Source organism: Daphnia carinata, chromosome 7 (genome assembly GCF_022539665.2).
Source record: "Daphnia carinata strain CSIRO-1 chromosome 7, CSIRO_AGI_Dcar_HiC_V3, whole genome shotgun sequence".
NCBI lineage: Eukaryota > Metazoa > Arthropoda > Branchiopoda > Diplostraca > Daphniidae > Daphnia > Daphnia carinata.
This window is the reverse complement of record NC_081337.1, coordinates 6,199,538-6,222,502: the sequence shown is the minus strand read 5'-3', so window position 1 is coordinate 6,222,502 and position 22,965 is coordinate 6,199,538. Positions and strand designations below refer to the sequence as shown.

At 41.9% G+C, this 22,965-nt stretch overlaps 1 long non-coding RNA gene across 1 annotated transcript; it reads right to left on the bottom strand.

Annotated features, from left to right (window-relative positions):
* Positions 1-7,901: 7,901 nt before the first annotated feature.
* On the bottom strand, positions 7,902-8,364 carry LOC132088145 (uncharacterized). The gene is made up of 2 exons (XR_009421413.1): positions 8,333-8,364; positions 7,902-8,268 (listed from the first exon to the last, which is right to left on the bottom strand). It is a non-coding gene; the product is annotated as an uncharacterized LOC132088145 (long non-coding RNA).
* Positions 8,365-22,965: the final 14,601 nt, after the last annotated feature.

Genomic DNA, 22,965 nt, shown 5'->3' with positions numbered 1-22,965 from the left:
TCGGAAGGATAACCATCATAGCCTATGGATTAATAAATGCCATTTCTTTCTTTTTCTATCGACAAGTACGGAACCATGTCGGGCGTGTGCTAATGCCTAATCGATAAGGATTTTCTTGATTCGGGGGGTCTCTCTCGTTTCGGCTGAAATCGGCGAGACACAATCTCCTCGGCAGCCAAGACTTTTAGATGGGGGAGGGTGTGTCCAGTCGGTTGGCTTTTGGGGTTCAATGGGCGGAATTGACTTGTACTTGGTGGTTGAAGTCTCGGCCGAGGAGGAACAAAATCACGGAGGGGACGGACCAGGGAATATTCTACCCGTTATGTCGAGAAAAAGAAAAAAACGGAACGCCCGAGTATATGACATCAGGATACGCGACGATACTGCAAAGACAGGAAATGGAGAATGGCCACTCTCCAAAAAAATAAAAAAAAAAGGGGGGGATAAAAAAAAAAAAAAAACAGAAATTCGTCTAGGACATCTTTATTTTTATTGTCGACGGACGAGGCTCTTGTTCAGTTGCCATCCACTTGCTGCAACCACCCCATCTTTGTGTGTGTGTGCGTCTCTTTTCTCTGGCAATCTAACGACTCGAAAGATGCTCGGAAGGGAAGAGTCTAGATGGCTTCTTTTTCCCCCTTGTGCCTAGTGCGCCATTTGCTTCCGCTTACTGCCATTAACTCTTACTGTCCTATCTGGTGTGCGTCTGTGTGCCACAATATCTTTCTTCTTTTTTATTCTTCCCCTTGTAACCAGGCTGACGTCAGGAAGTCAGAGCCAAGTTGTGTGCCAGCCTGGCCTTCTTTTCTTCTTCCTTGACATTTTTTTTTTCTCATTATTTTATTCTCTTTCCATTTCGTCCGTTTCCTCACGCCTCGTGTCAACGAACGAGTTGCCTAAGAGCAAGTGGCTTCTCCTTTCTTCAATTCTCGCCCTAACGTCCTCTGTGCTAACGATGGCCTTATCATTCAAACGAGTAGCTTGTCAGTTTGTCTTGAAGTCGAAGGAATACGCTCATCTTTTCCATCTATCCTGTCTCTTTTTTTTTTTTTTTACCATTTCTTTTTGCGTCGAAAAATTCGTATACTTTGCAAACAACATGCAAGTTTCGATTGAAACATCGTTGGTACATAACTTTAGCTGATGAATGTTGCGGCTTTGCCACGGACGTTCCAAAATGAATCGCAGAAAACTACGTATTCGCATAGGATTTCCCAAAAAAACTTGTGCGATTCCCGAGAAAGTTGGTTTTCGATTTACACCTTTTCTTCAATATTTCTTTCTTAAGCAGAAGAAGTTTTTTTTTTTTTTTTTTTTTTTTTTTTTTTTTTTACTATACTTGTTTCTTTTTTTCTGGTTGACACGTTTATCTTGTAACGCTGTTTGTTGATTCACTGTTTGTTGCCGTACCGTTTCGATTGTTTCATTCGTCCCTTCGGTCCCTTTTTCTGGGCACATGCAGCAACGGATGTGTTGCCAAAAGCTCGGTGGTTACGATGGTGAACAATAAAGAGAAGCGGACTGCCATATATACCACAGCGGCGGTCGGGCAAAAAGAACCTCTTGAGAAATGGTGACGGCCGCTTTCCTCTCATGAATTTTTATGAACATTCCTCTTTTCTTTTACATATATATTTCTTTTGCTAACTTGGTTGAAACGATTTGTATACATACGTCACGCAGTGAAGTTGCAACTGTGCTTAAGTCATAACCGTAAAGTCATTCGCGTGGCAGTTAAACCAGTCTCAGCTCTTGCGTCCTACATTTTTTTGTGAATTTGAGATTTATATTTGTTTTTAAATTTTCAAGTACATTGGAGCAATTTCTATTAAACATCGACTGAAACTCGTTTAGCATCCCCGAGCTCAATGAATAGTTCATTATTAGTGTGAGATATTGGACAGCTGCATCTCGCGAGACAAAGAGAAACAGGAAGATTTCAAATCGTTTCCCCTTCTTTCTATTTGGCACAAAAGCGGAACGAACGGCGGATGTATGGGTATAAAAAAATAGATGCGCACGTGGCACACGCATAAAATTGAGCTTCGCTTCGATCAAGGTGCGTCAACTCTCATGCTCATGCAAATGTCCCCAATTTAGAACTACGTAAAGCGGTGGATGAGAAAGACGACGTGAAATTGTGTTCGTATTTCACCTTCAAAGGAAACAGTTTTACTTCGTTAGGAAATTTAATCAGATCCAATGTCCCGCGCCCAGGGATTGACGGTCCTTTTAGTATTCCCCTATTTTGCGTTCATCGATTCACAAAGCCGATCAGTAAAATACTTTAACCTCGTATTTCCCGCTTTTGTCAACCATTTGCAGTTTGAATTAGCGGACGTATATTCTCCATTATTTTTGCGTTGTTTTGTTGTTTTTGAAAACTCATTTTGACTTATGACAATTTTTTCTTGCCTTTTGCTTTGAAAACCTACAGGTAGCATGCTATTGTTGTTTAAAAAGACAAGATTTACTATCGGAAACGATGATGCTTTCATTTGACGTACGCAGCTTTTAGTGCGTCTAAACATGCACGGCTGCAGTTTTATAGTTTTGCCTAACGTGCCAGCTCTAGTCTAAGCCTTTTCAGGACAGCTTGATTTTTTTTTTTTTTTTTTTTTTTTTTTTTTTTTTTTTGTATCATCGTCACTGAAAGTGTGCTTATTATTAAAATATTACAAGTGTATGAAAGAGGAACTGTGCGACCCCTTTCCTTTCGTGTTTTGCCGTTGGGTTCTCGTTACTTTCGTGTCTTTTACGACATCTTCTTTTTATTCAAAGGCATGCCACATCTAGCGTCGAGAAACTCTTTGCTTTTGATGTCGGTGATGTTGTTTGTTTATTTTTCGGAAATTGAAAAAGAGAAATAAAAAGGAATCAGTGTTTGTCCGTTCACGCGTGCACAATCGTGTCCCGAGCGCTTCCATTTATGCATAAAACACCTAATCGTACGGCTCTGAGGATAGAAAGACACACCGTCTTTCCTAAGGCAAAGAATGTTGTTTTCTTTCCCATTTTGTCCTTCGTGATGTCTTTTCCTTGACAACGATCTATTTTTTAGACACAAAGCGCCGTGACATTTGCATACACACACAAAAAAAAGGTGAAAGTACAAGCTCGAGTTCACACTTACCGTTATTGTTTAAGCCCGACATTTCGAGTTTATTAGTTATTTTTTCATTTAACATCCGCCCACCCGGAGACCCGTCACGATTGCCAGCATTGAGATTGATACTGGCTTACGGTGTACTCGTGTTCTGCTCTCAGCCTGGCTCGTAAATAGTAGAAAGGAATTTCCGAAATTGACATTATTGACGAGCTCATTTCTCTAATGGCTTCCCTTCAGTTTTTATGGACGTTGTTGTTTGTAGTACAAGACAGTCGGGTGGAAAAGGACGAGGACGTCATACAACATCATAGAAGGTCACGTGTAATGGGTGCGTGTGCCTCAGAACGAAGAGGACACGTAATAGCCGGATGCGGGGTGGTGGCACTGGTGAGTGGGTTAGAAAGAAAACGAGGCGAACATTGCTGTTATTCTCTCTCTCTGTTGCACGTAAAAAGGGGAAAAAAAGCGACGTCATTTGTTGTTGATTAGCCGCAATAAAAGTGATGAAGCGCCGAGACCACCGTCGCCCTGTGTACATTTTTCTGTCATTTGTTTGGTTAGAACGGATTGTGCGAGCTTGCAGCCTACAGGAAAGAGGGGCTGTGCTAGTTACCAACCGATTGGATGTCTGCCTTGAACAATTTAAAAATCAATTCATTTATTTTTGTTGCTGTATTTTATTTTGCGTCCACTTTGCACGCCATGATTTTCTTGTGCCTTTCATTTTTACCCTGTTGATTTATTTATTTATTTTTTTTTTTCAAGCTGATTAAGTTGCGGGTGGCACTTCAGCTGACCAAACCTAGCTCATTGTTTTCAAAAAACAGATAGATAGAATTACCGATCGATATCGAATGACGTGTTGAGGAGTCACAAAAGATGCCGGTATTTTGTTTGCAAGTGAACCCCTTTGCCTTTTCCTAGAAACTATATGACTAGACGCCGGTAGTTGAGAGAGGGCCAATTAAAATGTCTTGCGACCCTCCACCCACACGTGCCCCATAATCCACAATATTGATTCTCTTGATTGTAAAGAAACAGAAAGAGGGGCGGGGCATGGGGGACATATCACAACTTTTATTTGTTCGTTTTATCAACTTGGAAAAGGCACTGTTCTTCTAATTTTGGGCTCCTCTTTTGCACGGTCTTCTATTCTTGCTAGGTGGTCACGATAGTAATCTGACAACCAACGTCTATGCGGGGGATTCTCTATGGGATCGATTCGTTGGACCAATTCGGTACGTACGAGTACAAAAGAGGGGAGAAACGTGCAGGAGAATAGACCGAACGATATACGTGGAGTGTGGCAACCTCCGTCGAGTATTCATGTGGAATATTTCAGACGAGATAGCCACAAAAAAAAAGGCGATTATCCAGATATAAATGGCATGAAGAGAATCAAGGTGGTGCAGATTTTTTGACGTTTTTTTTTTTTCTCTGCTTCACTTTGGAAATGAAGTGGAAGAAGCAAATCAAGTGATCAACCACTTTGAGTTCATTAATTGTGGATGACGTTTTGGCATTCGGAAAACAAAAATAAATCTGTGTTTTTGGACGAGGAACGTTAAGGGACAAAGATTGATTTGTTTGATTGTTACACATTGGACGTTGTGCGTTGTAGTCAAATAAGCGTTGCCGTGTGCGTGTGTGTGTTTGTCGGCTTTTCCTTGGAGACATCCGACGCCTGGCGGTGCCGTGCGTCACTTTAATTCAGATCGATGCCGACGCTCATCATTGCGCATATACATCTATAGATAGGCAGAATTGCTGCGGATCTCATCACTCGAGCTGGCCGGCTAATTCGACCCGCAGCAAAAACTTCGGACAGTCCAATCAACTTTTATGGCAGCGCTGGCAGTATATTCCGCTTCTGCTATCTCTCTCCCCTTCATTCCTATTCTATCCTTCCGTGGAAACTCTCGTGGCCGCGAGCTGTTAATCCGCCGCCCAGTTGGACGCCCGTCTCTCGAGCGTTCCAAACGAGAGAATGGGGTGAAATTCTGCAGACTGTGCTATTCAAACAAACACATTGCCGGCCATTTTTTCCCTCCTTGTTCATATAGCCGTGCCAGTGCAGTGTGGAGTAGAAAACGAAGAGTTAGGCACACGCATCTAAGAGGAAATTCACTTCCAAGATAACACAATGCCCGTCCATTTTTGAAATTGTCTTTTTTTTTTCTTCTAGCTGTAACATACTTCACCACTCGCCAAAACCCCGCCTACAAAATGTCGAAAGAAATTGACAGAATAGATTGAATCTTACGTATCTCTCTCTCGAGCTGGACTATGCAATCATTCTTAAAGCCAGATCCAAACCCACAGGCTAGTTTTGGCCTTCCTACGTCCTATCTTTATCTTATATAATGTAAAAGTCTAAATTCCCTCCCAGACACGCGCTTTACCCCCCCCCCCCCCTCCCGGACCTCTTCCAATCCATCCGTGTGTGTTTGTACATTTTGCGTGCGTGTGCACATGCCAACGGTAGGGAAGGACGCGATAGCAATTTTGAAAAAAAAGTAGAACCCAACAGGGGAAAAAGGCAACAACAAAAGAATACGAAACATAAGAGGAAAAATTCATTTTTCTCTCATCATTCTTTTCAAGTTCTTTTGGACTTGATCTAAACCAAATGTATCCAGTCTGTTACCGCGGCCGTCTCTTGTCGTTGGCACGTGCTGTGGTATTCGAGAGAAAGAAAATGGGATGAGGTGTTGAAAAGGCGATGAACGTGCCGCGTATTCCCGCCGAATCGCTAAACGCCGTTCACGGTCGATTCACGGTATTGGACACCCCTTTCTCTCCGCTGCGTAGAAACAGTAATATGAGTATTTATTTTTCAAAGCAAAGGAGACTCGATATTCTCATTTTCTCTTTCATGAAATGTCTGGAACCGTTTTCTAGTTCAGGAGCTTGAGGGTATCCGTGTCGTCCGCGTCACCTGACCATTGGCCACAAATTGACACGCCCAACTTGTTCGGCTCTATTAACAATGAGCTTCTCTGCCTCTTTTTCACTTACCCGTATCATGCGTCATTGATTTTTGATCATTCAACACCGTTGACGGTAGCAGTCTGGTTTCTATGCGGACGTTTCCCATAATTATTGTTTTTTTCTTATCCTAGTGGAGCACCAATACATTATTTTTCTTTCGCGAACCTATTCAATCGATAGCGCGTAGCTTTAAATCTTCCCACTCGATGTCCTCAAGACTTTTTGCCTATATTTGAAAGCGTATAGATTTAGAGGGAAAAAAAACGAACGCGGCCCGGCCCACGCTGATGAAAGTAATTCGATTATAGACGCCCGGACAGACTCTACACTGGCCAGTTGTGCTCGAATTCAATTTACTCGTTCAATGAAAAGCTTTCCTCACACACTCTTCTTATTTCCACCTCTCTTTCTCTCCAACTATATCGTCGCTGTAGCCAAAGAACGTCCTTATAGAGTGGTGGGTCCCTCTCTGTCGACAATCGATACATTAGACTGGCACGTCTTGAACGCGTACAATGAGTGGGTAGAGGCTGAAGGAAGAACAGGAGGGTCTCTCCTCCACCCCTCCATGCAATCATAGACAACAACTGGACCTATAGGTAATATATGAAAAAATAAATGCTCGCGTCTTATCTTGTTTTTTCTTCGCTATAGCGCGTCTATCTTTTTATTGTTGTTATCTCCATGTGCATCGTTCTGTCGTACATCTAGTGCTTGTATTGACGTCCAGATATTGTCTTTATTGTTGTCCAAATGATATAAACGAAGAATAAAGGCTGTCACAGTCGTCGTCTTGGATTGCTGGAACAATAGACAACGATGATAAGTGATGACGAACGCTAAGTAGATTGTCCCTTTCTTTTTAAGACGGAGAGATCGTAAAAAAATAAAGCCAGTCCTAGCATTCCGATCTAATCCACGAACGTTTGGTAATGTTAACTTCGTATGCGGGAATGACGTCATAGACTTAAAGCCTCTATATGAAAGTGTTGTTAGCATTTAGGACGAATAGCATTGTAGAATAGGTCGGGTGGTAACAGAATATAAAGAGACGGAACGAATTTGAAAGACGGCCACACGAATGTGCTGACTTACCAGCCGTCGGTTACAATCTTCGCCGATGGTGGTGGCAAAGGGACCGCGGCCTTTCGCTAAGTCAGCGGCGTTTTCTTTTATTGGCTCGGCGGCTTCATCATCTTGACTCGTGTCGAATCGTCGGCAGCATTGTTTCAAATACCTTTTGCGCTTCTTTTCCCCCATTCTCATTGCAAATGAGTGACGAATAATTACTTTGATTTTAGCGCTCACTATACAGCGGCTTTGTCGTTCAACCTTTGCTTGCCGCTAGGGTTCTTCTCTTTCCTTTTTTTGCTAAGCCTAATTGAAATGTGCAACCCCAGCATTTTTTCTTCTGTTTCATGTTGAATTTCCGCTCTGACACGGTCAACCCCGTTTAAGGATTAATTTTTTTTTCCATTTTTTTTTTGTTTTTATACTTTACTATGATTGATAGTCATTTGCGTGCAATAGCCTTACTCTCGATTTATTTTATATTTCATTCGCTCCCCGGGAGAGGGTCCGCTTTCTCACGATCGATTTCAAACAACCGCTTCAGCAACTCCCGCAGGATCGTTATTCCTTTTGCTTTCTTTTCTATCTTTATAGCCATTTATTTTTTTGCCTCTTTTCTGGGTACCCGAGAGCAATATTTGACTTACCCGGGCAGGTTTTTTTTTTTTTTTTTTTTTTTTTTTTTTTGGCGTGAATCGATATTGGGCACAGACTTGCTGATACTAGTAAGTATATGTATGGCACTAGCTAGCTCTGGGCTCTGTGTGTATAATGGATGGCGGCATAACAATTGGGTTGCACGGCGGTCATCTTCGCAACACACAAACGCAATTCAAATATATTGCAAAAGTTGGGCGGAGAAATGGAGTGAACGGCGGGTGAATGACTTCGAATATGTGAGCCGAAGCTTCCCCTCCCCTGCTGGCCCAAACGTCCATGCGATATAAATGAAGAAGGAAAAAAAGAAAAATGAGTGAAGAGAATGGATGGGGAGAAGGGATATCATCGGCAATGGGTTTTCTTTGCTTATCACGCTTCGTGAGATTGCTTGGTTGGCATTTTCCAGGCTGTATCCATATCCATATTGAAATGAAGTGCTAAATTGGAAAAGAAAAAAGGCGCAGTTTTGAAGAAGGAAAAAGGGATGATCATAATACATACCGAATCGTTCTCAGTGGCTCGACTCGACTTCCTGTTGGAAAAAAGAAAAGGGAAGTTTACGCGATTAGGGAACATAAAAAGCCAAGAATAATTAACGGCGAAGGTTTCTACGACGCCTGCGAAAAATGCTTTAAAAAAGCGATGGGAGAAAAAGAAAAGGGAGACGAATGAATTGGATTTCAAAGCCGGCTGGAATAAAAGTCGTGAAAAGGATGAACAATGAGGATAAATCACAGGCCCGACTTTTTCTCTTGATTTTTCCCAACGGGTTCTTGAATCTCGGGAGAGAATTTCACGAAGAAAAACGTCTGGCTCGCTAGCTCCTAAATTTTTTTTGTACCTTCAAATTCGAGGATCCCACTTTTGTCTCCGTCGCTAAAAACAAGTCTTTCCTCTTCTCTCCATCGCGAACGCCATATCGAGTATTGTGCTAGCATAAAAGGCTGCGGCGGCACTAACGATAATATGGAAACCTAAAGTACAGTGCCTGATCTTTGGTTATGAATTGTTGATAAATCTGCCAAGGCTCCGTTGACTAATCATTAAAACAAAATGGGAAACCGTCTAGACGTAAAATTTATTTTACATCCATTTCCCCAATGTTATCAATCGACGCATTCGTACGCGGTCCATGTTGTGCGTACATATTCGTAGATGGTGTGTACTTCTTAGTCATTCTAGTGTCCTTTACCGTGTTACCGGTCTCAATCAGGCTGCCATAACAGTACATGAATCGTCGTCACGCGTCGACCCCGCTAATCTATCTCAAATGGACGTAAGACTCGATCTTGTACTCCAAAGAAACGGAGAAACGTGGCCCTCCATTTAAATTCTTCATTTATGTTTCAGATTTATTGACAGCCGATTTTATTAATTCATCAATTGTTTGACGCGAATCAAAGCACGATAATGTCGTGATAGTCTCTTTCAAACATTCATCGTTCACGGCAACGGATTCATTATTTACGAATCGATAAAGCCAAAGCGATAAAAACCGAAATTGTTCATTTTTCTTTTTACGAAACCGCCATTTTCGACTATTTTTTACTGCGTGGAGCAAGTTATGGCTTTATCATCCCTTCAGCCTTGACCGCAATCGATACATCTCGCGCACGCCATCGTCCAATTCATTTCGAAACGCCTGTCGCTACGCAAGCCCGTCACTGACGCATAAGTGAGTGCCGTAGTTTTAATGATTCTTTCTCCCATCCGCCTACAACTCTTATTCGCTTCATCCGCATTTACTAGCGACGACTCCTTAATGGCCTATTTCCCGACTTTTTAATAGCATTCACGTACCAGAATGCCATTTCAGTACTATTTACACTGGGGTTCCCTTTTCTCTCGTATTTTGCACCAGTAGTAATACTCCAAACCGGGCAACCCAATTAGGTATCCAGTTGTTCCATTCGTTCGCTGTTTGCCTTTTTTTTTATGCGACCTTTTTCGGTTTTAACGGTTATTGTTGCTCTTTGGTGAATGTATAATGTCTGTATGTTCAGCCAACAAAACAACTGACAAACTAGGAGGGTTTTATTCTCGACATAAAGACGAGCTGTAATATTTCTACCTTTTCTTTTGTTTTTTGTTTGTTTTTTTTTTTGGGGGGGGGGGAGGGGGGTAGGAGTGTTTCCTTTTGACGTCGGCGACGCTCACGCCGATACCCTCTAGCGATCACGTAGTACAGGATAAGAGGAGAACGATTTTCTGGTCTGTCGTTTTCCCGGTAGATGGTGAACACGCGGGATAATGTCAATGTCGAAAAAAAAATGCTTAAAGTGAAACAGCAAAAAAAGGTTAATGTTAAAAGACGCTAATAGGAATGACATGTTCTAAGAATATTCCAACTGATCTTTTGAGTATGTTGTCATGGCGTTTCCATTCCGCTTGCAGTTATTGCTTACCAGATTGCTCCCGACTTGATCATGAGAACGAATAACATTCGATAAACCCAGAGAAACGAGGATCGCTAAATGAATATCGGAAGTTAACTAGTCGGTAAATAAACTTTTTCTGAAAGCTAGTTGCTTGTTGAAGTCGAGTCAAAGCGTCACTTAGACCCCCCCCCCCTCCCTTTTTTTTGTCCTGTGTCATTTTGGGATTCATTTGTTTCTTTTGTCGCGGCGTTTGTCAATCTTCATTATGTCCCTTTGTGCTACGTTCTTTTCTCTATTTTTTGTTTTTGGCGTCCGGAATATGTTGCAAATTCGTTGTGTGGCACCTGACGTAATGCCACTGTTGATAGGACGGTGCGATACGATTATTAATGAAGTGAATGAATAATGCAAAAGATTATCAGAAGTCGGCTCTTTTTCGTCAATGATACTCAAAAATTAAAACGTTAATTGCGTGGGCAAGGAATGATTATGCGCACTCGCGATGAACTTTAATACACTCGTTACCATATAATAGACAAAGACACGTTAATGCTTTTCCCTGTTTCCCAAGAGGCGGAGCGAAATCAAACGGAAATAAACTTCTCTCAACGTCCTTAACTTTAATAGAATTTCTACGTAAAACTGGCTAGCGTGTAACTCATGCAACTGTTTACTTGACCAAACTGAACTGGATGGTAGAGCAAACAAGTATAACGCACTCTTTCTCACGGGGGCACCAATCAATGCGTGTACAACGTACCGGATGTTTGCTTTTGCTAACATATCCCAAAGACACACAGCCCGACGGTGTGTAATGACGTGAATTGCACGTCGCGAATGCAGAGCCTATTGGTCCGTGGCGTGTTCGACAACCATGTAGAAACAGTGGCAAAAAACTTTTTACGCTTTTACAGCTCTCTGCTTCTCTTTTACGCAGTTGACTGTTAGGATCAGTCATGCGTGCTTAGTTCCGAATTTCCTGATTTATTATGCAGGCGTATATAGTGTAAATACACTTCTCCCACAAATATTAGTGAACCGCTGTTTGGGCCTCTTTTTTTTTTATCGATAATAATAGAAGCCCCAGCCCGTTGAAGGATGAAAGTTAGTAGGAAAATATTAAAACTTCACTTGTTTATCTGCCCATTTCGTGTTTCGACCCCTCCAAATTGACTTAAAAGAGCTAAACCGGCCGTTGCGCGTTCAGCCAATTTGTACGGTGACCCTTTTCTCCCTTTTGTCGATATAAAAATGTAGGGGATGAAAAGAAAGGAGCTGTGTATGCTCTGCTAAATACACATAGTATATAGTCCTCCCCCCCCCCCCCCCCCCCTCCCACAGTTCATGGCGTGCGTGTACACGTAAGTCTATCGATTGCCGGGAAATGCCCAAGACCCCGTTTGCCCTTGTCTACGCATCCGTTTCCAGTTTCTGAAATATCAACCTTCTTGGCCTAAAAAGAAAGTAATATACTTTATACTGCGTACACAGTATTTATCTTATTCGATTAAGTGCGTGTTCGCGTGCGTGTCGGCGTATTTGCCGCACGGTTGCACGGACATTAAGCCTTCCAACTGCCCCCAATCGATCCTTCTTTTTTTGTTACATTTCTGACATAATGGTGGCTTTTTTAGTTTACCGTCGGATTATGGGGCCGGATAACGTCACGTTTGACGACAGATCCGCTCGGAACAACCTCGCGATGGGTGAAGCTGACGTGAGAACTGACAACGGCTGACGTAGCCTCACGCAGTTGTAACGTTGCGAATCGTAATAACGACCAGTTGAAATTGAAACAAATTTGCAAGTCAGATCGGATATTGGCTTTCCTTGACGTTTTCAATCCACACATATACACACACACACACACACAAAATCATGGAGCATTTCAGTAGTTTATTCTTATTACCTAGCAATCGAACTGATGGATCATAAAATTCAGTGATTTTGGGTATGATTGGTCGTCAACGTGGGATGTTTGATCCATAAAGCCGTGGTGATAAACGTAAGAGTGTACTACTCGGAGATAATTTGGCCGTAAACATCGAATTGGAAACGTAGAGAGATCACGGTCGATGGTTAGGATGTTACTAAAAAGAACTGGATCGTTTCGTTCGCTTACTTTTTTTTGTTTAAGGATCGCAACCTTTTTGATGTTAAAGAATTATTGTCGAAATTGCCAACTAAATGTCAGGGAATTAGGATAAATAGTGTTTCTATCTTCCTAGTCAAGAGCCACGGCTTTATGCTCTACACATCTCACGAAGCAAAACCCCTTAACTTGAGACTCGATTCTCATTTCATATGTCACCATGTCATGCAGGAAAGCAACTTCTAAAGGACAAACTTTGTCTTAAGAATTTAAAAGTGAATTTACTTTGGGGTTGGATAGATCGAAATCAAAGCATGGCAATCATAGGCGGAAGGAAGGTGGGCCGGAATAATTCCTTTTTTTTTCAGGAAAGTTTCTGTTTGTTTTGCTATCGAAACTTTCCTGCTGTACCGCCCCTTTCCCTGCCCCCCCCCCCCCTCCATATGAGTTTTGAGCCACTTATTTTTGGAAGTCAAATGAATCATTAGGTTTCATTTGCATGTGCGGGACATGTTTCATTTGCATAATATCCCCCCTCCCCTGACTTTGTTCTCTCTCCAAATCGTATGCTAGCTGTTGACTTCCTGTTCTTTTTTTCCGTTTTATTGAACACATTCATACAAACTTGTCGAGTTATTTGTATACACTAGATCATCTCACAGGGTGAATAAATAATGGGTTACTCTCAAGATGAGAGATTTTCTTTTAAGCTTTTTGAATTAACCCACCCGCTGCGTGCCACTCGTAAGGTTCGCCATCGACCAAACTCTAGGGTAACTTTTGATGGAGATAAAAGTTCCCATTTGCTAAAGCTAAAATAAAAAAAGGGGGAGAGGGATCCCCGAGGAAAAAAAAATGAAGGAAATTTTCACAGTGAAGATGATTTATTTTGTACGTGCCGCGCCCAGTTCTGTTAAAGTAAAAGTAAAGCCATGCGCTTAATAAAAGAGCGATCGCTGCGGGTAGTCTTCCTCTTTAGACTATAGATAGGAATATATATATATATATTTCAATGATTTCTCCTCTTCACAGCTTTTTGGCTTTCTGTTAACAACTCCTTTTGTGTCCCCGTACTGCTCCTAAATGCAAAGTACAAGTACCGACAGAACTTTCTGTAAAATGATGGGGAGCTGTACATTTCATAACTAAGCGGGTGCAACTAAAATGTTCAAGTTGATGAATCATTGAAACCCCATCGTCGACCATGGAGCAGGGTGCCAAACTACTCGAAACCTCTCAATCAACCCTAATCTTTTGTTGTCTGCTTTTTTTTATGATGTCGGCGGTCTTTGTTGAACCTTTTTTTATTCTCTTTCGTTATGTTTGACATTGCCTGAGTTCCTGTTCAGCAACGGATCCTTTGAGCCGGATAGATTAGTCAGCTCGCCATTATCCGACACCGGTGTGACTAGGCAAATTTGCTACTGTTGGGTTAGGTTTGTTCAGGGAACTGTAACATTCGCAAATTCTGCTGAAATCGATTGCTGAAATCCCCGCAGACTTTTTTCTTTGACAACAATGAGCTTCAGATACGTTGCTAACAATATGACGCAACGAGAAAAGTTGACGATGACAGTTTATCATGGTAAAGCGTGAAATCCCCATTTCGTCCGTCGTTGATGATACTGCGACTTGTTATTCTATCGTCAGGTGCACTGTTAAGTCTACAAAGACCGCTTTTAATACGCTTGATAAATCTTGCCGTCTTCCATAATTACTGATTAAATAGAACCATAATGGACTCCTTTTGAAACACTATTCGAGTCTTCAGAACATAGCGCATTATCTTGGTATGAGCATTGCCCAGCATATGTTCTAGCGTGATAAATGATCATCCCACAATCAATTTACTTTTCAACTCATACTTGTGCCTCAAATAACTTTTCAATCAGCTTCAGGATGTTTTCTCTAGAGACGCTTTCAATTTTCGGTTAGAAGACAAATGGGTCGAACGAGAATATGAAATTTTGCTTGGTTTAGTTAAAAGGCGTAAACCGTCAATAGCTTTTCTTGTTAACACGTGACTGCATTGCATCGATGCAACGTACAGCTTTTGACTTTGGATTTGCTCGCTTCCCACCCTCTCTCGCAATCGATCAGCGTCTGTTTTCAAGCACGTATTAACATACGAAATTCACCAAATAAGAGGTCGTTCCTGACGTATCTGGGAAAGTTTGAAAATCTTTCCGCCTCATTTGACGTGGCTTGCCCGTTTTCTCTTACCCCAACGCTCTCTGCTCGAAATATATTTCCTCTTCATCGCCTAATAGAAAACACTCACAAATTCGCCTTACAAACTAAAAGTTCTGTATAACACAGTCTAAACTTGTATTTACATACAAGTAGGAGCTTTCGAAATGCTAGCAAACTCAGTATCTCAATTGTGCCTTTATTCTACGTCATCTCCCTTTCTAAAAAAAAGTTGGACAGGACATTTCCGTTGACCGGGAGGGTCCCAAAGCAAAACGTGGCAAGTGATTTATCGAATATGCTGGCAACTTTTATTGTAGCCTACCGTTTGCTTAGGCGACGCACACGCAGTAGATACCCAACGTGTGCCTTATAGCCAATTTTCTAGGGCCACCCAAAAATGGGGACACGCTGACACTAGCGCCGGTTCGGTCGCTGTATCTTTTTATGCAGGTTATTGCAGTCCGATTAGATATAGAAGTCCTTGATCTCTGACGTTGACTGATAATGGAAAAATAGTGGGAGGAGATGCCGAGAAAACGACCTAGCGCCACACAGCAATAATGAAATTCTTGGCTTGGGAACGTTGGGCGGGCACCTCGGTTTATACTTGGTACTCTCTCTCTTTGACGCCCTACTTGTGTGTCTCCTGTTTTGAGTGAAAATCTTTCATCACATGTGTACGTTTGCGGAGCTTGGATGCTGGAATACTTGAGCATCGTATGAGACGAGGGACTACAAGTAATGATGACGACGTAAAAGAGGCATGAAAATAAGAAAGGGCGTCATTTTCCGTGTGTCGAAAAGCGCTGATGGCCGCTCTGGTATCCAGGTATTAGTAATGACACAAGTCAGATGACGGCTTGGTTGTTGACGAGGTTTGCCAACAAAGTCATAAGGAGAGAAACACGTCGTACAGAAAAGAAAATAGCAGCAAATCGCTTTAGACTAGCTTCCCTATTCTCTTTGCTCATCATCGTCTACCCTCTCTTTAACGTCTATCGTGTGTCGAGGAAATGCTGTTAAGCGGACGTGAAAGGGATGGAGGTGGAAATGGGCAGATAGAAAGCACTAGGGAGGGAGGTGATTGCCCGGCGTCGTCTTCGCTTCCGCGAGCGGGCCAATCGTGAATGATTCAGCCCGGAGCTATTCCATTCGAGTCAATTTCCTGATCAACGATGTTTCCGCTAAAAAAAAAACAAAAAAAAAAACGTCCCGTTTCGACGTGCAAGGGGTTCTTTTCCTTTTCGGATACAACCAGCTACTCGCCGTTGTTTCTTACAAGCTCTAAAAAGATTGCACGGAACAACCGATAGACGTCTTATTATGACAAGACGTTCCATGTGCTTTTTATACATCGGCAAAAGGGAAAAGATGGAAGCTTCCGTTCTTCATTTTTTTTTTCTCAGTTTCTGTTGATTTTTATATCGTTCCCCCCTATTTTCCCATTTACCCAGCAACACTCGCTCGCAGGCAATCCAATTCATGCGTGAGATCAATGCACACCCACCCAGCCAACATTTTCTGTCTGGGGGGTGGAATGAGGATGGCCCTACGAATGCGTGAATCTCGGCGGGAGAAGACGCTGCATCATAAAATGCTAATCCCGTTTCTATTTGAGTCCGCCCATCGTCTCCCTTGTTGGCTTACACTGCCAGACTGTTTATATGGATCTATATAAATACTCATCTCCGCTGTCCTATTTATTTATTTTTTTCTTATACGTCGACATACTGTACTATATAGTCACTACACACTACAGAATATCGTATCTATATTTATATGTTGGTTTACTACCATCGCGTGATCCGCATACTCTCGTCAATGGCCGACAAGTCCTTTTGTATTGTATAAATACTCTTTTTTGTTTCGTCTCTTCTCAATTTCGCTTTTCTGCGTTGAGACGAGGGCGAATGGTATGAAAGGAAAACGCACACACAAAAAAAATTCCGGGTTGGATGAGTGGATCAATCCATCTCTGTTGCACCATTTTTCGAGCTCTTTTTTTTTACTATTTTTGACATCCCATCCGGTGGGCGTGAGTGTTTGCATAGCACCTAATTTTTCTATTCGAGTTCTTTTTTTTTTTTTTACTCTCCCCCCATTGACTTTTATATCACAAAATCGCGTTGACCAACTGCTATGTAAGTTGCATGTTCTATTCGTCCAGTTTTGTTACCATAGCAACCTTCTGTTTTTTCAATGGTTTTACAGTCGTTCGTTTTGTTTTGCTTTGCCACTCTTCCTCCGTATTTGACACCAGTTACGTTTTTGCTTTTATATCATTTTTCATCTTATTCCAGGCTTCTTTTTTTATTTATCTATTTTTTTCCAAATCGATAGGAATAGTCAAGTGAAAAGGCAAGAAACTATTTGAGTAAGCTTGAAACACGATTCGTGTGCACGCGGCAGAGTTCGAGAACGTCTGAATCCATAAAACCATAAAACGAACTAGAGTCATTTCAACAGTGATGTCAAGTAAAAGCACGATCGTGGCAATCACGAAATGTAGGGGTTGACTTCGTACGCTGTGGCGTCCATAGATTTATAACATGACATCGATGTAGGAAAAAAAAACGAGCCACCGAGGGAGAAAGGACGTCCGTGAGAGAGATCCGTAAGTGACTCTGTTTGCCTAGCACCTACCATTTCAATCGGTTTGGTACCAGTCCGTTACGGTCACGGTCGCCGTCTCGATGCGAAAGGGGTTCGACCACTCACGAAATTTAAAAGATACACGTAAATAAAGTACATAAAAGTATACTGTAAATTCGACACACACACAGAAGTTTCTCTCATTTGTGGGGGAGGGCGAGGATCCGACCGTGAAAGTTTAGTGTGATTACTATTTAACGCACTAAAATATAATAAAATGGCAGTCGTGCAGTTGAACGAAAAAGGCTTATTCATTAAGCTGTTCTGCTTCTAGAGTCAATGACATATTCGCATCTCATTATACGATGCTTGTAGGCGCTACCGCGTGCAGTAGACGTGTTTTAACAGACAAACTTAATTCAGTTTTCCGATCGTTGTCTGTTCCATTGGCACTTGGCAAATGGCGGAGGTATAGGACTGGGGAAAACACAGTAACCGCTTTTCAAGTTATAGAGTGGAGGAACTGAAGCGTGCCGATAGCATTGGAAAACTTGTGTTTTTTTTTATATTTCTCCCACTTGTGTTTTTGGTTTTATTTGTGTCTTACATTGCTGTTGGATGGTGAACCAGCTTTTGTGATCCAAAACATGCAGTCGTTTGTTAAGATTAAATACAGTACGCTGCCCTCCGAGTGGCGTCGTCGTTGCGGGCTACTGACGAGGGTCGTATCAGATGAAAGAAACAGACTCGTGCAATTAAGCAGCGTCTTATGATTATGGAACAATGGCGAGAGTGACTATAATGTCCAAACTTTAAGCTATCGAGGGAACAGCATAAAAACAAACGTGATACAGACCATTGCCGAGTGATATCAGACAGACGAAGGCGAGCGAAAGACGAGTTGCAAAAAGAACGAAACAGAGACGGTCTTTTGGGCCATAGGTCTCGACTGGTTGCGTGCTGGATCATTCCCGCAAAAGTGTCTTAGCCGCAATAATCAAAGGCTTCTTAGTTCACCATGACCCTTTAAAATGAAACTAGAGAGTGGTATGCAGGCAGACAAAAGACGACAGAATGTCTGGATTGAGTTGCTCATCCACCGACCGATCATTGGCGCGTGAATGAGCCATATAATGTGCAATAGACCACGAACCAAAAACAGGAATTTACAGAGAGAATTCCGGGTAGAGACAGCGAGATTTTCAGAAACGTTGAACGCGCAATAGCAGAAGAAAGAACGAGAAATAGAAAAAAAAACTGCTCCCTATTTGTACAAATCGATAATAACCGCAGTACATTCAAAGATTGGTATTGATTGAATGTTGGATCCCAACTCATATTCTTTGGTTGGTAACTTTTCTTTTCAAGCAAAATCTCCCCCCCCCCCCCTTTTTCTAGTTGTTGCTTCCATTCGAATTTTCATGACATTCTGCATGGATATCTTACACATGATCTGAAGTAGTATGAGCTCACTTTTAATGGCATACGCTGGCAATCGGTGAGGCTGTGATGGGCATTAAAATACAGAATGCGCCTGTCATTAGATTGACAGCTTCGATACTCGGCATTTCAATGAAGAAAACTTTTAATGATGGAAAAGCCAGTCTCCAAGTTCCATTAGACATCGTTGAAAAACACGGTTTCTTTCATTCGTTTTTAGAGGCAAAAAAAGTAAAAACGAAGAGTAATTTTAATTACATTTTTCTTCCTACGAAGCCAGAAAGTATCGATCGTTAGAAGGAGTCACATTGTCCAGCAAGTGCAGAAAGTCTTGTCAGTTCGCTGCGCTTTCGCTGGACGTTTTATGACAATAAACTTACGATATAATGGCGAGGTCTTGATGGATGTGTTGGCTGCGCTGCCTACACAAGCATTTTACGACACTGTTGCGAAATATCAAATGGTTCCGTCCAACTTTTAATCGAATTCTCCCTTGTAATAGAATCAATGGCGCTTCTACTTCCAATAAAAATGATTGAAATCCGGAAACTTTTGAATGCCATAGATTTTATCCAAGATTTCGCGGATTGAGGACGGTGACAATTGGCTTCGTTTCCGGGGCTTGCGCGTGCCCGTTTTTCATTCGCGATGGTGAAAGGCTACACCTATGTCTCTCCTTTCATCGGGATCTGCAGTAACTGACGCCAGACAATCAACAAGTTCGCTTTAGAATAATTATTATCGTTTTCAAGTTACTTCCTACCGGCAGCATTTACACGTTCTGATAGGTTGACATGGGAGATAATGAACAATGCTGTCAAGTGTCTTGCAGACATTATCCCTACCACTTTCTAACGTTTGTCACTTGAATATAAACACTCTCAGTTTCCGCTCGTTTTCGCATTAATTTATCTGCAGTCATATTTCCTTCTTCGTCCAATGCCAGCAGCGATGCAAGTATACTTTTTTTTTTGTCTGCGTAAGGTTTTGATGGCAGCTGCCCAATTCTCACGCTCGGGCCATTTCTTATCTGTCGCCGTAATAAATTATTACATTTTCATCGCTTACTTTTTTTTTTCCCTGCCTTTTTTTTCTTACTTTCGTCGTTTGATTCTTTATCCGGATGTCGACTTTCGTTTTCTATAGAAATATTCTACTCATTTAATCTTCTTCCATTTTTTTTGTGCTCCCGTTGGATGACACACTAGAGGGGAATCATTTGTCTGAATATTGAGTTCTACGCTCACTTTCATCCAGTTTGAATTTATTCAGATGCTCCTAACTTTAAAGAACGCAATTCTTTTATCTATTTTTTTTTTTTAGTTATGAGCGCACATTTGCTTCTATATGCGTTAGGCACTAGTTGTTGCATGGTGTAATATTTCTTGGTACAGCATGTCTCAATATCGACGATTCTTTTTTGTTTCAACCTTGGCCTTTGACTTTTTCGAGTCTACACCATGTTCGTCTACTGACATATACTGTCTTCTGGTCTGTCATCAAATAATTGCTCGGAGGATCATTAACAACGAAATTTGATCCTGTTAGGCTCCTGCGCAAGATATTGGCTTTTTCTTTGTATGCTATACCTAACAATCTAGTTCGACCGAAAACCGTTATGCATCCTTCTTTCTTTTTTGTCTTTAATATCTGAAATGTGCGTTTTCTTATTGCAATGTAATACGTATCAGAAAAAGACAAAAACTAATTATAAGTTTTGGGTGGTGCAATACGGAAAATTTAAAGGAAGCTGATGATATTGAATGAGGCAAAAGTGAAGCAGTTATGAAGCGTATAGCAAATAGGATGAAGTGTCACTGTCAGACGCCTGCATCTGAGACGTAGCAACATAATTCATCGGCAAGCAGCAACGAAGGCAATGACGAAAGCTTACCGTTTGCTCTGGCTGGAAACGCTTTGTTAGATTCAAGCAATTCTTATCACGACGATATCGATTCTCCCTTTTCTTGCTTATTACATGTACAGAGAGAAATGGAGGGACGTTTTATAAAAAAATATATATATAAAAAAAGCAGAAAAAGAATAAAGACAGCCCAACATAAAGATAACGATTGTAGAAGTGAGTCAGCGGCATTGATCTACGTTTCACAACCCTCCCTAAGCCATGAACTCATGGCTGAAGACCAGGGACATCAATGTCGAATGGAGTCATGATAGCTTTTGGTTACTTTTGGTGCACTTTACCATCTCTCTATCTCTCTCTCTCTCTCTGTCTGTAGGGGAGATACCAGCCCACATGAGCCCGTCAGTTTTACACGCTGATTCAATCCGATTAGAAATCAAAGTCGAATGGCTGCCGCGGTAATCGCCTACATTATGGCTGCACTAACGCGTCCCCTCCCTCTTCATTCCACTCTTCATCCCAGCCACCCCGGTCGTCTTAGTTAACTCAATTAGAGGGGAAATCGCTATTTGCATCGGCGTATTCAATCATGGGGCTCTGCTCCCTCCAATGACAGATGCCGAAAGTTCAGAAGTGGCAAAACGAAAAATATTGTCTATTATCAAATATTTCGTAGGCAGAGACCAATCGGCAATGTTTAGCGATGCAACCGAGTTCACACCCGCCCATTTCTATCATTTCTCTTGTAATCAGAAACGATCCAATCCTGTCACCGTATTTTTTTATTGACAATTTTCCACTTTCCGGGACGGATCTTCCATATTTGTTATACAGCGAAGTGCAGAGAGACATTTAAGAAAAAAAAAAAACGAATTTAATCTTAATTTTTCTGGTGTTGCTAAACTTCTTAACTTTTTATGTTCAATGGGATTTCCTTCTCACTTTAGCTGATGAATTTTCGGGGTAATTCGGCTAATGGTAATATGTCTAAAGGGAAGCCTCGCTGATTTATGGCATCACATATCGGACACCGTTTTCTTATTTCTCGCCATCAATCACCTGAAAAATCAGCTTCTTTTCTTCTTCGTGCATCGTTTTCTTTGTTAGGCAACTGGGAAAAGTATGCACGCGACCAAGTTTTAATTCCAATCAAGATTACCAAGTCAGTCGAGTCTATGATGGATTGCAGTCGAGTTAAATAGCCTATGCAAACGAGAATGGACATTAAGTCGTTACGGCTTCCTTTCTGTTGAAACACCCATTTTTTTTTTCCTCTGTTGTAAAATAGAAATTTTTTTTTCTTATTCACAACCGTCTTTTTAGCCAGTTGCAGATCAAGGTTACACACTACATCAAACACGCTCGTTCTGCAAACTGTTTGAACCATATTCATCAAATGAAACGTCTTTTATTCCCTCATTCGCTTATTCACTATATGTTCTGTCTGCCGAAAAGCGTGTGCGTTATGGAGGCATATTATTTTCATTTTCTCTTGGAATAAAAACGCGTTTAGGTGTAAAGCCAATGGGGCGGACACAGACAGTCTATGGCACGTGTTGGGACGATGCCACGGACACTTCGGGGCCAGACGTCATTCGACTAGGAATTATTCTCGCTCGATTGTTGCTATGGGACCCAATCCGTGTGCGTGGTAGCTTCGTGATGCTTTCCATTTATTCCTTATTCCATGCTTTATTCGCCTTTTGTTTTGTCTGGTTTAGCGTTGACCAACGTGACACGAGAGAAAAGTCTTTCTTTTTTTTGTCCCTGGACGTATAATGATAGTCTGCAGCTGCACACGTTTTTGCCTGTTTGACTCGCCAACAGCATCACATCGATTCCTGTCCGGAGCATCGGACGGATGTTCGTTGGTTACATAACCATTCATTTTTCTAGATCTGAACGTGCGCTTTCGATAAGGATCGGCCGCGGATGACAAGACGCGACGATCGAAGAGCTGTTTTTGATGAAAGTATCGTTATCAGTGAAGAGCACACGCGTCGAGAAGAGATCGGATCTAGACGCGTTCGTTTCCTTGGTGTTTATCGCTGACGTCCGCCCTCAGTCGATGTCAAACCGAGTGAACCCGGGACAGAAAAAGCTTATTCTCCATTGCCAATTGCGTTACCGCAATGTCGACGTTCGATGTCTTCTTTGTTACGTAAAGCTGTTCCCGTCGCCCTACTTTTTCCGATCTCTCTTTGATTGTGACGTCAAAAAGCATTGGTTTGATAGCCACAAGAAATGAGACGATTTCCGCCTACTTGCCTGTCATGCGTCGCAACGGAACAAGTTGTGTCTACATAATTAAAGCACGGAAAGCTGCTTTGTCTGACGCCAATGTCGTGGGCCCGGTTGGCCGCCCTGACTATACCATGAGGCACTGACCTTCAACGGACAGCTGAATGATGATGACCGACATCGATCGATATCTATTTGGTATTCAGGAGATTGTCACCCCAAAGTCCTTTTTTGAGGTCCTCTTTTTCTTTCGAAGCGATCGATTCGGCCGCCGTCCGGCTTGTCCGGCAACAAGATTCCCATAAATCAATGTCCAATTCGGCGGGTTGACAAT